This window comes from Galleria mellonella, unplaced genomic scaffold (genome assembly GCF_026898425.1).
Source record: "Galleria mellonella isolate WM207_F2 unplaced genomic scaffold, CSIRO_AGI_GalMel_v1 utg57, whole genome shotgun sequence".
Lineage (NCBI taxonomy): Eukaryota > Metazoa > Arthropoda > Insecta > Lepidoptera > Pyralidae > Galleria > Galleria mellonella.
In genome coordinates, this window is record NW_026442119.1 from 5,367,373 (window position 1) to 5,383,383 (window position 16,011).

A 16,011-nucleotide genomic window follows, 5' to 3' on the forward strand; every position below is an offset into this window, starting at 1 on the left:
GTAATGTAATATATTAAAAAAACCTTTGGATTTTCATTATTTTTATCATTGTCTGAATCCATTTTACTTTCACGAACCATAAAATATATTATGCAAAAGCTTTTACACAGATTTTCGCACACAATCAGTTTTTCAAATCTCTGAAGCATTAAATTTATAATAGATGTGTTTACAAGCACATCCTTTTAAACTTTATGTTTCCATAATTTTATGAATTTTAGAATATACGCTGCTGAGAGGAATTTAGAAAAATCTCGATTCTTCGTCTCTTTTAAATAAATTTTGCTTATATTTTTAATATAAATAATCAGTTATTCAACCGTTAATATATTTGCAATATGATTTTTCTTCTATTCCATACCAAAAATAAATAATTATAAATAAAACTTAGTTCAGTGTAACCTCACCAAGGTAAGCTGCGCGTTCAGCGCTAAAACCCCCTATTTGGGCTATATATTAATTATGGCTCCATAATTCCAGGACACGTCTCCTGACATCTCTAAAAGCGTTGGTATCCTTGGTATCAACATCTCTAGTGACGTACAATTCTGTGGCCACCTCAAAGATAAGGTGAAGCCGGCATCCAAAAAACTTGGTGTGCTTAATAGAGCGCAGCAATACTTCACGTCGGATTAACGCTTAATGCTCTACAAATCGCACATCCGACCCCACATGGAGTATTGCTGTCACTTATAGGCAGGAGCACCTAGATACCAGCTTGAACTCTTCGACTCAGTGCAACGACGAGCTACGAGAATTGTCGATAATTCGTACAGCTCGCCATCGACAGGAAGTTCACCTTCATACCCTAGAGCCTCTGTAGATGGTCGCGTACAGAGCAGTTTCAGAGATGTTTTCTCCTATGAACGCTTAAGTTGTGGAATGAGTTCCCTGTCGAAATTTTTCTAAGAGACTATAGCATGGGGTTCTTTAAAAAAGGCGTAAATAAAAAGGGACAACGCGCGAGTAATACCCCTGGTATTTCAGGCGTTCATAAGCTACGGTAACCGTTTACCATCAGGTAGGTTGTATGCTTGTTTGCCACTTTAATGGTTTAATAAATAATTATCTGAAAAACCAATCCCTAGAACCTTAACCGTATTTCGTATTCGTATTGAGTAACAAACAACTTGTATTTTATCATAAGTCTAACAAATGTAACATATCTTGTAAACTGTGACTTAAAAATAGAATACAATTATTAATCTCGCCAGAAATCCGTCGTCAAAATAGATTATTATTGCTAAAAATATATATTGACTTTAGTAGAACTATTAATAATAATAATTAGGATAAGAGATTGTACCAATGTATGAATATTTTCTAGAAGTTTAACATGTATCTTACTAGTAAATAAGAAGACTGTCACTTCATAAAAATAATATATTAAACTCGTAAATAAATAAAAGTAGCTATCAATTTACAACTTGTAACGTTATACGTTGATAGTTGACTGCATACTGATTTGTACAAGTTTAAAAGATTTGATGCAGTAACACACAGCACTAATTTCACCGGTCTAATGGTTAACAAAGTTAGAGAACGTTGAGTGCGGGTAACCTTTAAACGTTTGTAGCATGTTTACTTGACCATTGCCGTATTTCGAAAAGCATGTTGAATCTTTGACCCTACTTTGTTAGATAAACGTAATAAGTTACTAGCTTCCAAGTGTCTTACTAACTCTAATACTACAATTAGTCACTTATTCCTCCAATAGTCATTATAGAAAAAGTGACGTTCTTAAAGGATGCAACAATCTATCTAATTAATATTAAAAAAAAAACCTTGAATGCTTTGTACATAGCATAAACTATTTGTTCTAAAAACTTCCATGTGTGACCTACACATTTTACTTAGAATTTAATTATCACAGAAACTCTTTCTAATTAGTAACATATCGAACTACAATGTATCAATTAATCCTAATTCATTTTTTATTTATTCTCCTACTATTATTGGACATCAAAAGACTGTCTTGTGGTCACACTCACACTTAACATTTTCAATAATTCTGTTAAATAAAACTGTAATTGCTGCCATTTCAAACTCTTAATAAGATAATTATATTGAGATCGTAATAAAAAATACGTGGCTCTCGAAATCGCCCACAACTAAAAATTAATTTTAATCGTTAGTTTGCTATACGTAGCTCCACAGCCCGCGCCTTACCAATATTTACTTACACAAAACAAGTTCCGTACAGTCAATATTGGGTTGGCCATACAAATGAATACGTTGCTGACACAATAGGACTTCCATTTTGACCGCTACGTTTATATTTGTTCAGACAATTCTCGCTACACCCCGGCTTATGCCACCGAAGTACAGTACACTTGCATTCTTTGTTTTGAACCGACTTAAAAAAAGAGAAGTTTGGATTCCAGATATTTTTTTTTTGTTAGCATACAGATTGTATGTAATATGATATCTTTGTTGATTGTAAACTGATTTTTAGGGTTCTTTTTTAATTAAATTATTTACAATAGTATACCCGTAGTAATTTTGCCAAAGATAAAATCGATTTTCAACCGACTTCAAAAATAATCTCTATTTGGTTGTATTTTTTATGTTATTTGCCTCATAACTCCATCAGTTATGAACAGATTTGAATTTGTTTTTTATCTACAAGATTACACTTTGGTCTCAAAGAAACTTAAAAAAAACGGCTTTATTATAATTTATAGGTTTAAATTATAAAAAAGATAACATAAAACTTAAAATTATTTATTCACAATATGATATATTTTCTTGCCACTTATAAACATATTTTTTTCTTAAAAACTAAGCAGGCATAGTACTTATGTACTATTACTGTAATACAACTATTACAATAATACGACATGCGTAAGTTACCTGAAAATTATTTCTATTTTTTTTTTATACAACTTAGAATGGCAAACAAGCTGACGGCCCACCTGATGGAAAGTGGTAACCGTCGCCTATAGACATGAGCAGTACCATGGACATAACAGAGTATACTGTTTCGCCCATGATACCCCCCATGCGCTGCCATTCCTGAGGACTCAGGTGTTATTCCTCTGTACCCAGTAAATTCACGCCATATCCCACTCTTCAAACCGAAACACAGCCATGCAAACACAACTGCTTCACGGTTGAAACACGAATGGGACAGAGGTACCCAAGCAATCGACTTTTGTACAAAGTCTCCCTCAAAATGTAAACATTATTTCACTTTGTCGCATTGAACATTTAAGTTCCTAAAAATTCGTCTTAATTAAAAATCCTGACATACCTTAAATACCTATTTAATTACTTGTTACATTCTAAACAAGATTCAAAATTAACAGACAAACAAATTGTAACTTAATAATCCGAAGTCATAAATGTTCACGCATGCGTTAAGATGAGGTGTTAACTGATCTAGTTTGTAGTTTAACTAAAGCAGGTGGAGCAAAGTACAAAGTTGTTAGTTTAAGTAATCAAACTGCAATATCGGTCCTTAACTGCATTTATGAACTATTGTAATTGACTTGGTAACATTATATTCGCTTTGAGAGCAAAGTTCGTTGACTGTTATTATTTTAGATGGAGTGTGCATTTTCATTTTGTATTTTCAAACAATATCAAAGAGTAACTATACTATGTATATGACACATAATATCTTTTCCATTCAGGATATTCTCTGAAGTTCACGATGACAGCTACCTCTTTCTATCAGGTAGACTATCAGTTTCTTTGCCTATCGTAGATAAAATAGCACCATACAGCCGCATTTGTCATATGCTTCTTTTTTTTCATTTTCGAGATGAAACTTGAATTCTCTATTTAAAATATTACTTATTATTTTATTTATTTCAGCCGTTAACTGATCACTGCTGGACATGAATTTTCCCCATAAGGAGATTTTGCCAGTAGTTGCCACACTTGGCAAGCGGGTTGGCAACCGCAGTTAGGTTTTTAGAGATGTTTTTAGAGGGACACTCTGCTGCCCATCCCTAGCCCTCCATTAGTCGCCTCTTACGACACCCACGGAGAAGGAAGGGGTGGCCCATTCTATGCCGGGATACACACAGTGATATTGCTTAATTAAATCAAATATGGTGTATTATTTTACTACCTATATATGACAGTTACCACTTTCTACAAAAAGAGTTCTTCACTATGCATAATTTAAGTTAATGACCGAAAAGAATCGAATGTAGGTACATAGATTTTATACTAATGAAACAATTTTCGAACAAATGGATAATAATATAATTATGACCCTATAGTTATACGGTTGTAAATAGGTATACATTTATATAGACAAAAGTATGAAGCTATTAATTTGTTAGCGGCATACGACAATTCCACAAGAACAGTCGCCTGAATATTAATTATACAACTTTTTGAATGTTAAATTACCGCACTCCTTTATACCGTTCTATATAATTTTAACCCTTTAATCGTTGTTGATTACCGTAGCAGCTTTTCCTGTGTAGTTAGTACAAATGGTATATTTGTTTATATACAATTCTATATTGTTCCTTTATTTTTGATTATACATATATATTCACAAATATTATATTATATTAACAAATATTATGCTTTAATAATTTAACCTTCTCTTCAACATGGTAAAGATATATATATTTTTAATAAATAAAACTAAAACAATAATGCCACCTACGCTATCAGTATACTTTGACGGGACACAAATGAGAAATAGATAGATGAGGATGAAAGCAGGTCAGTTGGCCCATCGTGACAAATTCAACAAGATTTAACCACGACTGTTTCCAGGAGAAATCGCATGGAGGTCAACCTGATAGGGCATATATGCCAGCAATGGGGCTATTAGACCCCATTACTAACAATCCCTTTCCCTCGGACAAAGAAGACTGATAAAACATTTCATTCTTACATCGTTTTATAACAATGCTTAGTCTATAATAATAACTTCAAATTACCAACAAATTTGGTGTTGGCATATCTAATTACAATTTCTATAGATTCAACGCAAATTTCATACATGTGAATAAACACTTCCGTGCATACACCGACCTCATTTTCTAATACCCGCACAGTTGGATTAAAATGGTTCCCATCGTATAAGTAAGCATAATATTATTATTCCTTTTAGTTTCTCAGTGCTCAAGGCGAAGCTATTACTCATCTTTTTCCCGGTCGAGTCGAGGGCTCGTTTTTATTGCTAGACGTGAAAAATACCAGAAATTTCATCCGGTCCGTTCAAAGTGGCTGGATTAATTCAGAAGGCACTTATTTCAAATTGGATTTTGCTCAAGCGTCCGCTATGGTGGCGTCGCACTCATTTCCTTTTAATAGTGTCCGAGTTGTCTGTCGATTTTCACCTTTCGATCTCTATTGTGAGTTTGTGATTAACCTAACAATCTCGTAGAATGTACTTATGTAACAATGTTACTACTTATATTAAGTTGTACTGGTACAATTATGTGCTATTATTTTACCTTCTTAACTTCTCAAATAGGGCAATTTGTTTAATTGCTTTATAAAATATATCTCGCTCTATCTACTGTTTATCGATAACATTACGACCGTCGTTATAGAAGTCGAATTAAATAAAAATAAGATACCCAACATAATTATCTCGATTTTATGGAAAAATAAATTTTTTAAATATAACCAGTTTCTTTTTCAGTCATAAAAAAACAATCTATGTAGCTTATAAACACACTTTCAAGTCCTACGAGTATAAAAGGCAACAAAAAAAGGAATAATAATCAAAGAGGATCACTTGATGTTCTCAACCTGTATATAAATCGAGAGAAATGCTTTATTTGAACCGAACATAAAGGTCTCTTTTATGTTTTGTAATGAAATTTAAGATTGATGAATTGCTGGTAAATAAATAATATCACGATATCAATCGATAAACTAATCAATTTGAATGGCACATTTTGTTATAAGTATTATATGACATAACGGCTTCTTATTCAGTCACTGTCTCAGAATATCTGAAACTTATTAGGAGTATGTCGATTACGTCTCATATAGTTAATATTATTATAACATTATCGTGTTGTCTTTATCACACTTCACCAACCAGAATGGAACAGGTTATTTGAAATGAGACCAACGTGGAATATAACTATTTGATTAAACATCAAATGAACCGCCGTAATATTGAATTATTACTAACCGGGAGGCAGACACGATCAGATTATAACGTCAAGTCCCATTATCGCGACAACATATCGTGTAATTAATAATAATTAATAACTGGCTCTAATATCTATAATAAGCGATACAAATAATAGGCATGCGTTTTGTATATTATTTTGCAATAAAATTAATTGTAACTTAATTTAACTTTACTGATATTTTTTAACCATTATCGTTAATACTCTTAAATAAAAAAAAATAATCGTCATTACATCTGAAGCGTAGTAATATTTATTTTTGTTGTTTAATATTTGCTCAAAGGGAGACTCTACAAAAGTCATCTGTTTGGATATCTCTGACCCATCTGTGATTCTGCTGTGAAGCAGTTTTGTATACATGGCTGTTTTTTGGTCTGAAAGGTGGGATATGGCAGTGAAATTACAGGGTAAGTAGGCATAACACTTTAGTCTTCAGAAATGGCAACGTATGAAGGGTATCTAAACGACGCATAATACATTGATATATTCATGGTACTGTTCGTCTCTATAGACGACGGTTACCGCTTTTCATAAAGTGGACTGTCAGCTTATTTGCTATACTAATTTCTATAAAAAAGAAGAATTTTTTTGTTTATGTCAGTATTATAAATTAGACTGTAGATCTTGGTATTAGTTGGAAGATATTTTTAACTAATTCTTTCTCTCCTACCGTGTTCACTTTACCTAAATAAACATGGTAAAGGGGATAGAAAGTAATGGAATCTAACTGCTCAATTTCTAGTATTATCAGGTCGATCTCCACACGGTTACCCTGGAAACCATCTAGGTTTATAATTGTAGAATTCATCCTCGCCTGTCATCCTTGACCGGTGTATACTAATAGCGCAGGCGGGATCACTATTTAATTCACACCCATAAAAAGAAGTAAACATGGTGTTTACTGGTGTTACATGGTCTTTGTTCTTTTTTCAACTTATTCAAATTATTTTATTGAAATTTAATATTTTATCTTTCGTTTTGTAAAATTATAAATAAATTATTAATTTAAATATCTCAATAGGAAACATATTTAAAATAATAGAACATGATCTTCTGAGAAATATAGATTTCAAATTCGTGGATAATCTAAAATAAGTAATGCGAATTTCTCTAGATAATAAATTGAAATTTGTCAAAGTTTTTAGGAAGAATCATTGCTATTTTCATTTTAATCAAATTCGAAGTAATGAACAAAACAATCCCATTTCCATCTCAAGAGATATCACAATGTCTTTCTATTTAAACGTCAATGCTGTCAAAATCAGAGTAAGAGAACCTTAACAGAATATAAATTTAATTTTCATAAACCTTGTTATAAATAAAAGCTCTCAGTGAATGAAATATAGACTCTCGGTAAATAATAAAACAAAAATATTTTTAAAGAAAAATGTACAATGCAAAGAAATGTTGCTTCAGGCATTGTTCGTAGGTACAACCAAAGATGTGAACCAGATACCTATATTCGTACAATAATTACATTTAAAAAATGTAATATAGCGTATAAAATTTTATTCCGTAAAAAATAAATAGAAGCTCCTTCTAAAATAATTTTTTTTGTATTATATTAAAGCAAAATGTTTCTTAATCAGACATTAATAAAATTTCACACATTAATTAGCAATTAATTATGTTCACGCCTTAATTACAAATAACAGGTATTTACTTATCATTTACGGTCGTCAGTAAATTAATGTGTCTGCTTTAAAAACTCTTACCTATATTTTTTGTGACAAAAACTATCTTCGCCTTGAAATAGGTATCGTCGACCTATGCTTCCCAGTATGTCAAGTACGTTGACCCCTGAACTGTAAGGGGTTCTCTAAAACAACAACCTATGAGCCTCAAAGGTGAAGATAAACACGGGCAGAGTTTACTCAAGTGCTTGTAGGTGGTACTCCTGGCAGTAATGCGTGTACTTTGCAATGCATTTTAATGCTTATTTTTTTTAACATTGTTTTAAAAAGTCACAAAATTTTCATATCAATTGTAAATTTAAATGCGAGTAAAAATAATTTAAATTCAATAATCTAAAATTCAATAAATTTACAACAACATTAACAAGTAATATTGTCTTAAATTTTTTTTTTTCGTGTTTTGAGAGATTCTTTTAACATTCAATATTCAAGATATTACTTAGATAAAGCACGAGATATCTAGATTAAAAATGTTCCGTGTTTCACGCTAAAAAAATGCAGGAAATTTGGAGGAAAATTATTTAAAAAAAATGTGTATATGGTCCTCCCCTCCCCCTTGAGGGAATTTGCCAGTAGTTGTCATGCTGGACAGACGGATTGGCAATCATAGTTGTTTTGAAGATGTTTTAAGAAAGACGCTGCTTGCTGCCCATCCCTCGCCCTCTCTTACTCGCCTCTTACGACACTCATGAGAATGGAAAGGGTAGCCTATTTTATGCCAGGACCACACATAGGCATCACTTCGGCTATTCATAATTCAGTAACAACAATGTCAACAAAATTCATATAAACTGAGAGAAAAAACTCTCTCTTTTGAAGGTCATTAAAAACTAACCATACATCTTAAAACAGTAGCCACTGCTAAACGTAGGACTCCATCATAAGATGACTTTTGCCGGTAGTTGCCACACTTAGCGTTTGCCAGGGGTGGTCCATTCTATGCCGGCACCATAACGGCGATCGAGACCACACTAATTTTTACGACTATATTTAAAAGAACAAGATAAACAATGCATACACGTAATGATACGCAATAATACTTATTTTTACTGAATGCTTGTACAGACATAAAATAAGTTAGCGTTTTTAAATAATTAAAAAGGCCGCCATTTTAATTAATGCATGTATATTAATTTATAAACTACTTGTGCATATTTATATTCATCATCATATCCTAATTTCAACCATTATATGACTATATTTATCACACAAAATAATTCTAAATTCTAATCTAAAAAATCTACCTGATTTGGGAAATTTATATTCTTCTTACTCGCAACACAGAAAAAAAATTATTTATATTTCGATTAAAAATAAAGGTCAGCCAAACGTGAAATCAGCTGACAAAATTTTGACAGGTTTTTGACACTCGATATTCTATATAATGTAAGTATAAAATGTCGACGTTGACCTAATGTCGCCACGTATTCACTGTGACCAAACATATTCCGTTTGTAACGACACATTTTGCTCTAAACCGCTTTTGATTACCATTCGAAGCGCTTTGTTTAGAAAGCACAGTGTTTAATGTTGTGAGCATTAATTGGTGTTGAAATAAAATAGATTTACCCTCATTAAATTAATATTCAAGGGAAATATAGATGGTTATTTCGAAAACTGTTTTGTCGCAAACGTGATTTTGCAACCTAAGCTGTATTTCGACTAAAAGAATGGTAGTATCTTATGTATTAATAATAACAAAACATGAGGGATTTCTACCATAAGAATTATAGAGTATTCGATAAACCTATTTTGCTTCTATTATCTAAGATATAAGGTACAAGGAAACTTATTTCCATTAGTTGTGCCATCAGCATGTTTACCTTTCCAAGTTGCATAAAAATGAGTTATAAGTTAGTAAACTTTTAATGGTTTATTATATTTTTCTACTGTTAAAAATGTTGTATATCCACGAAGTGCAATGTGGTCCCGATATAAAATAGGCCACCCCTTCCTTTCCCGTGGGTGTCGTAATAGGCGATTAAAGGATCTTAATGGTCGAGGGATGGGCAGCATCATCCCTCTTAAAACATTACCAAAGCCTAACTTTGGTTTCCAATCCACCTGCCAAGCGTGGCAACTTCTGAGAAAATCCCCTTATGGGAGAGGCCTACATTCATCAGTGGACAGTTAACGGTTGAAATTATCAACACTATGATTAATTATTATACACTAGCTGTCTATGTAATCTTTACTAATAATTACCTAAACATTTCCATTCTAAATTTGAGTAATACACTGATTTATGGTTATATTGTAGCTACGTAGTAATTCGAATAACGAAAATTCTTGTCCTAAATAGCCGTCTAACTAGGAAAGCAACTCTGCTTTACAGGAGATTCGTAGCATTTCTGTGGTGAACGTGGTTTTTAGAATTTCTAAAACAGCAAAGGTTTTAGTTTTCAATACATATATGACACCCCTGGCATTACAGATGTCCGTAGGCTATCGTAAACTCCCAATATCGAGCAGATAAAATCCTTTATTCTATTAAGTGACGTATATTAAAATATTTGTTTTCTTTCTATTTCAGTGCATCTTCAGAGCGCACTGCGTATACCTGGCTACCAGACACCAGGATCGAATTTTGTTCTCCATACAGTCGAAGGAAGAGTTCGAATTCGACCGTTTATGAAAGTGACTGATGGTACGATGGCTTCGACCAACTCGAAGAGGCTTTACTTTGATCTCGGACACTTAATGTGCAGAACTCTCTATTATGACATTATTTTGTGACAGTGTAAAACATCGATTCATTTAGTTTCACTTCTTTATAATTTTTATTTTATGGACGTAGTCACTGTATATAGTTTAACATCTTGTATATATTATATTTATACTAATGTATTTGACATAGTCTTGTCCTGATAGATAAATATTGTCGAAGTTCAGTGGAGGAAAATCACGTTGAAGTGTTGAACATTTTTACTCATAAATTCGCTAATATTCTCGCATCTACTTTGAAACGAGAAACGAGAAACTTCGTCTTGGTTGCCGACAATGAATATTTATGACGGGCAACGAGTAATGCTCCATTTATGGACAAAGTTAGAATGTATTCTACCGACTTATCAAACGAGCAACCCATATCGCAATGTGTTTCAATACACAATGAGAAACTAATGACTTTAAAAGCCAAAGTTCACTACTGGAAACAACTATATTATTATTTGCTGGCAACACTTTGGCGACACTATTTTGCTCTTTAATTTTTTCCCATAAAACAGAACTAGCAAAGTACGTCTCATTACAAAAATAACACATAATTTAGATTTAATTATAAACTGTCAACTATAATTGATCTTCTTTTTATAATTTTATATTAGATAAGACATACAAATAATAATTAAATTGTTAATTATCTTCTTTGAAATTGTAATTTGTATTCAAGAGAATAAATTTCTTTTTATCATTGTCTGAAAATGTAAGTACACTTGTACAATGCAAACGTACTAATATCGAGCAATGTCAAAACTAATTTATTCTATAAACATTAATTTACCTGATTCTTTATACAACTCTTACTGTTACTACATTCTTAGTAATAATTATTACTGTAATAAATACTACGAATTTTCATATGTGTAATTAAGCTTAGAATTATGCAATGTAATGTAAGATATGACACCACGGTTATTATATAGATAGAAATTAAAATGTATTAGTAGATAGAAAATTGATATTTGCTGTGATTTTTAATTTAATGTCATTAAAAATATATTTTAAGGTTTCTTAAAATTATATTGTTACAGCATTTTCGTCCGTCCGTATCTTATTGGATTTAATATTTCCTTAATTATTGTTTTTCAATGTAACCTCAAACCAAAAACTAAATAATTTGTATATTATTATAAACCAATACTGCTGTACGTGTAATACTGTGAAAATTTTTATCAAAATTCAAATTTTTGTGTGTGGTTTTCTACAACTAGCGTAGACATAAAATTAATACCTAAAAATAATAATAACAAAAATGTGTAAATTTTTATTTAATACTTTGACGATTATTTTCTTTCATACGTTATTCTTATGATTATTCTTTATTAAATTAATAATTATTAAATTGTATTCCATTATTTCTATGTTATCTACTACACATATTACACTAACTTATTGTAACTGATATAAAATTATAATATAAATATTAATAATATTTAATCGTAAGATTTATTTTTATAATATAGATTGTCCCAGGTTTCACGACACACGATCCAAAGTAAATAATTATTGTACAAAATAATTATCTTAAAATAACTTGTAAATAAAATTAGATAGGTAGTAATAGCTATAAGTAACGTTGGCTCCAGACAATTGTTTTTGTTAATAAGAATTTGGTATATTTTGGCATTGAGTGTAAATCTAATTGAATTTGAGACTGTATATGGTGAGAAACCTCAGGTGAGGGCTAAATGTTATATTGTAATATAAATTATCTTCATAAAAATATTATTTACAGCATTTTATTAAAATAAAAAGTAAATGTATACAGGGTGCATTTATATAATTCTAACTTATATTATAAACGTGAAATTGAGTTTATGTGCTTAACTCCTCTTGGGGGCTTTAACTCCTAACTCTAACCGTAACGAACAAAATTGTCAGATACGAATTTTAATTTTTACCCAAACGTTTCTAAAAATTTTTCTCCAAATTGATACAATTTCCAGGACTTTTGCCTTTTTCTTGTATCTTTTTTCTTTACGTTTTGTCATGTGCCACAAAATAAACGATAAACTCTCATCTTTATTCTCTGTTTTGCTACCTTCATTTTTTATAGTATATTTATGCACTTCTTAATAATTTATAAGTATCAAAACTCCAAAAATATCGCCAAAATTTTCCAAGCTCTTTTCACTTTTTTCCAAAAAATATTTTCAAAAATGTAATTTCCTCAAACTTTCGAAAAAAATACCCAATCTCAATGCTGGTTGCGAAATTTGTTATACGAGTAATATTTGAGACGATAAAGAATATCAACATATCCCGTTCACTTGAACAAATTTGTGGAGAAAAAACTAGTTATTAATACCTATTTCACTAATTGTTTATAGAATCCCATAGTTATATTATACTAATTTGTATATGTATGTTATAATTCAAGGCCAGTTTATTCCATGGCTGCTTCAATATTCATTTAAATCCATCGAAACATTGATACGTGAGTCTGTATTAAACACGTAATGTTTCATTCCAATCCATTCAAGATTTTTTTTTCAGCAAAATACAAAACATTATGTACACTATAGAATAAACGTAGTACAACAGACTCACTTACTTACTCACTGGAAATAAAATGACAGCAGTGAAACTAAAACACAATTACACTAATGTACGTATGATGAGATATGAGCATATCACAATTCTAAAGTTGAATAAAACTGAAGTTAAAAACGGTTGATATTTACGTACTTTTTAATATTTTAATAGCAATTCTTAGATATTCAGTATTTTATTGCATTTATAATTTTCAAATAAATCTCATTTAAGCAGCAAAATTTTTAAAACAATATTACATATAGTTTGAGAATGTGTATTTTTATGAGTTTATTTTATAGTGTACAACTAGAAATGTAAACCGATTACATTAATTAATTATGTAATTAATAAATGTGCATATAAATTCGTTTTAGGTTTTTCTATATTTTTAGTAAATTCTCTAAAAAGTATAATTTTATTGAAATAAATCAGAACATCATGCATAACTAAAGCGTTGCTTTTGGTTGTGTCTATTTTTGAAAACATTTAATAAAGTAAGACCAGTATATTATTTGAATCAAACGTTACAACGTAATTGACATTTTAATATGATATATTTATTCAAATTTAACTTACTTTCAATTAAATATGAAACGATATTTTTTAATTTAATATAATTCAAGACTATTAATCAATTCGATACTATCGTACCCGAAATATAAATTAAAATAATTTAATTTTACCATCCACCCTGTATACATATACTTTTATAAAGCCTCTTAATACTTGTGTTAATTATATATTATTATGTGATCTTTCCTAACAATATTAGATCTAAACTTTGAATTGAATACTATTTAATTAATACCTATTTATATAAGACTTATATAATTAATTATGCGGCAATATCATTATTACTGTAAAATAGACTTTATGCATATATTAAAAAACAATATGTGATTATTGATACAAGTAATTATTTTACTACAATTAATCTGTTCTAATTAGCATAATAAATAACTAGTTTTACAATTTGAAAAGAAAGTATTAAACATTGTATTCCACAAACTAAAAAATAAAATTTGAACTGTGTTTTATATGGATACATAAACAATACAGTATTGTGCACAATATAAAGATTAATTTTAAGTATATATAATATATTTTTTGTTATAATTTAAAACATAATTATTGTCGCATATTGAAATATTAAAATTTTGTATATAATTATAAAAAAAATATTTAATCTTATTTATAATTTGTACCTATTTAATGATATTAATTTGTACCAAATTATTTCTAAATGAAATGCTGTATTCATTGAATTGTAGTATCATTTCATATTCCAAATATAATACCACTGGCTATAGTAAAAAGTAGTATAATAATAGTTTTTTTTTTTTTGTTTTTTTTTTAAATAATATTATTTTTGTAAGCAGATATACTTAAAATGAAATAATTTGAAGAGCTGAAATCTGTTATAATTTAAATCTAAAGACGACATTACCATTAATTAAAGACTATATCCTACAAAAAATGGATTCAAAGGTGACAAAATCAGTTATCTTGATTTATAAACTAAACTACTAAACTGATTTTAATAAATTTTCTATGGAACCTTTCTGTAAGTATATCTTTTTAGATAAAAGAAGAATATTATAAATCAGTTTATAATTGATGGATTTATAAGGTAACAAACATAAAATAATACAACTGAAGTAAGAGAGTCTCCTTCTTTTTAATGTCAGTTAAAAATAAAATAATTTTTTAAAACATCGATTCAATAAACTACTATTAGATTTTACATGTATTAATTCTATTAATATACCTATAACCGTATGTACTCAAATTTGGTTCTTAATCGAATTAAAACTACTGTATTTCATAAAATTATCAAATAATTATACATAATGTGTTTATTATACGTACGTATAATAAACACATTCTCAAAATAATAGATTTATGTCAAATTAACAAATGTATTACCTGGTTGGTAATAGAGCTTGAAATTACTTGTACCTTAATAATTAACGTGACTTCCATTATTGCTGAATCGATGTCTTGTTAATCTTTGTCGACGTTATCAAGGTGAGTCCAAAAAAGGTTTCCGGTAACAAACACAGTGCTGCAGCGACATCAGATACAAACTTTGGTGGAGATAGTTTTTTTTATTATTTCAAATATAGTATATTATGCTTTGTGACTTTAATTAGAAGTATTGATATACGTTTTTTGTGACCTACTTTTTGGCCTTAGAACGAGCAAGTTTAGAACGAATCAATCTATGCGTTTCGTATCACAGAAGCTTACATTCAGTGAATAGTTTATGCAGTAATAAACACATATCTCGGTGGGTTGGTCACAAAACTCGAAGAACTAACAACAGATAGGGAAGAAAGACTCTTGAGTGGCGACCACGTAGAGTAAATGTAGTGTATTATGGCTGTCTATGGAGACAGATATTGACTGAAATGATAATGAAATACATATCAAATTGATGATTATCACTAACATACATTAACCGAAATATATGTGTTAAAGCACCAAGACGTATCAAACAAACTCACTTTCACATTTTAATTTTAGTAAGGATAACCATTTTAATCAGTAAAAACTTTATTAATTTTAATACCTGAACAGTCTTAAACAAGTAACTCGATAAGGTAACGTTCTTACAATCTACAAAATGGAAATACTGTCCGTGTGTATTTTATCAAATATACGGCTCCAAATCAATGACAATATGGTCTCTGAGTTTCTTAAATTAATTGCCTTGGTAGTGTAACAATAAAACACTGCCTCGCTTTCAAATGTTTGCGGGTTCGATTCCCGTACATAATACATTTGTATTTATAAGTATACATACTTGTATTAATATATTTGTTTATGTGTCTTTTCTAAGTATAAAATGTTTTAACTAAAAAAATAAGTATCTTTTATATCAATTGCTTAGTACCCACAGCACAAGCTCTGTTATTTTGGCGCTAGATGTCACTATA

The 16,011-nt window shown here is 30.0% G+C and overlaps 1 protein-coding gene across 1 annotated transcript in view; it reads left to right on the forward strand.

The window, feature by feature from the left end:
* The window catches only part of LOC113509577 (toll-like receptor 6), a 137,050-nt gene extending 123,478 nt beyond the window's left edge, over window positions 1-13,572 (forward strand). Inside the window, exon 2 of the mRNA XM_026892922.3 lies at window positions 10,350-13,572. The gene's annotated coding sequence lies outside the window, so the exon portion shown is untranslated. The remainder of the gene's footprint in view (window positions 1-10,349) is intronic.
* Window positions 13,573-16,011: the final 2,439 nt, after the last annotated feature.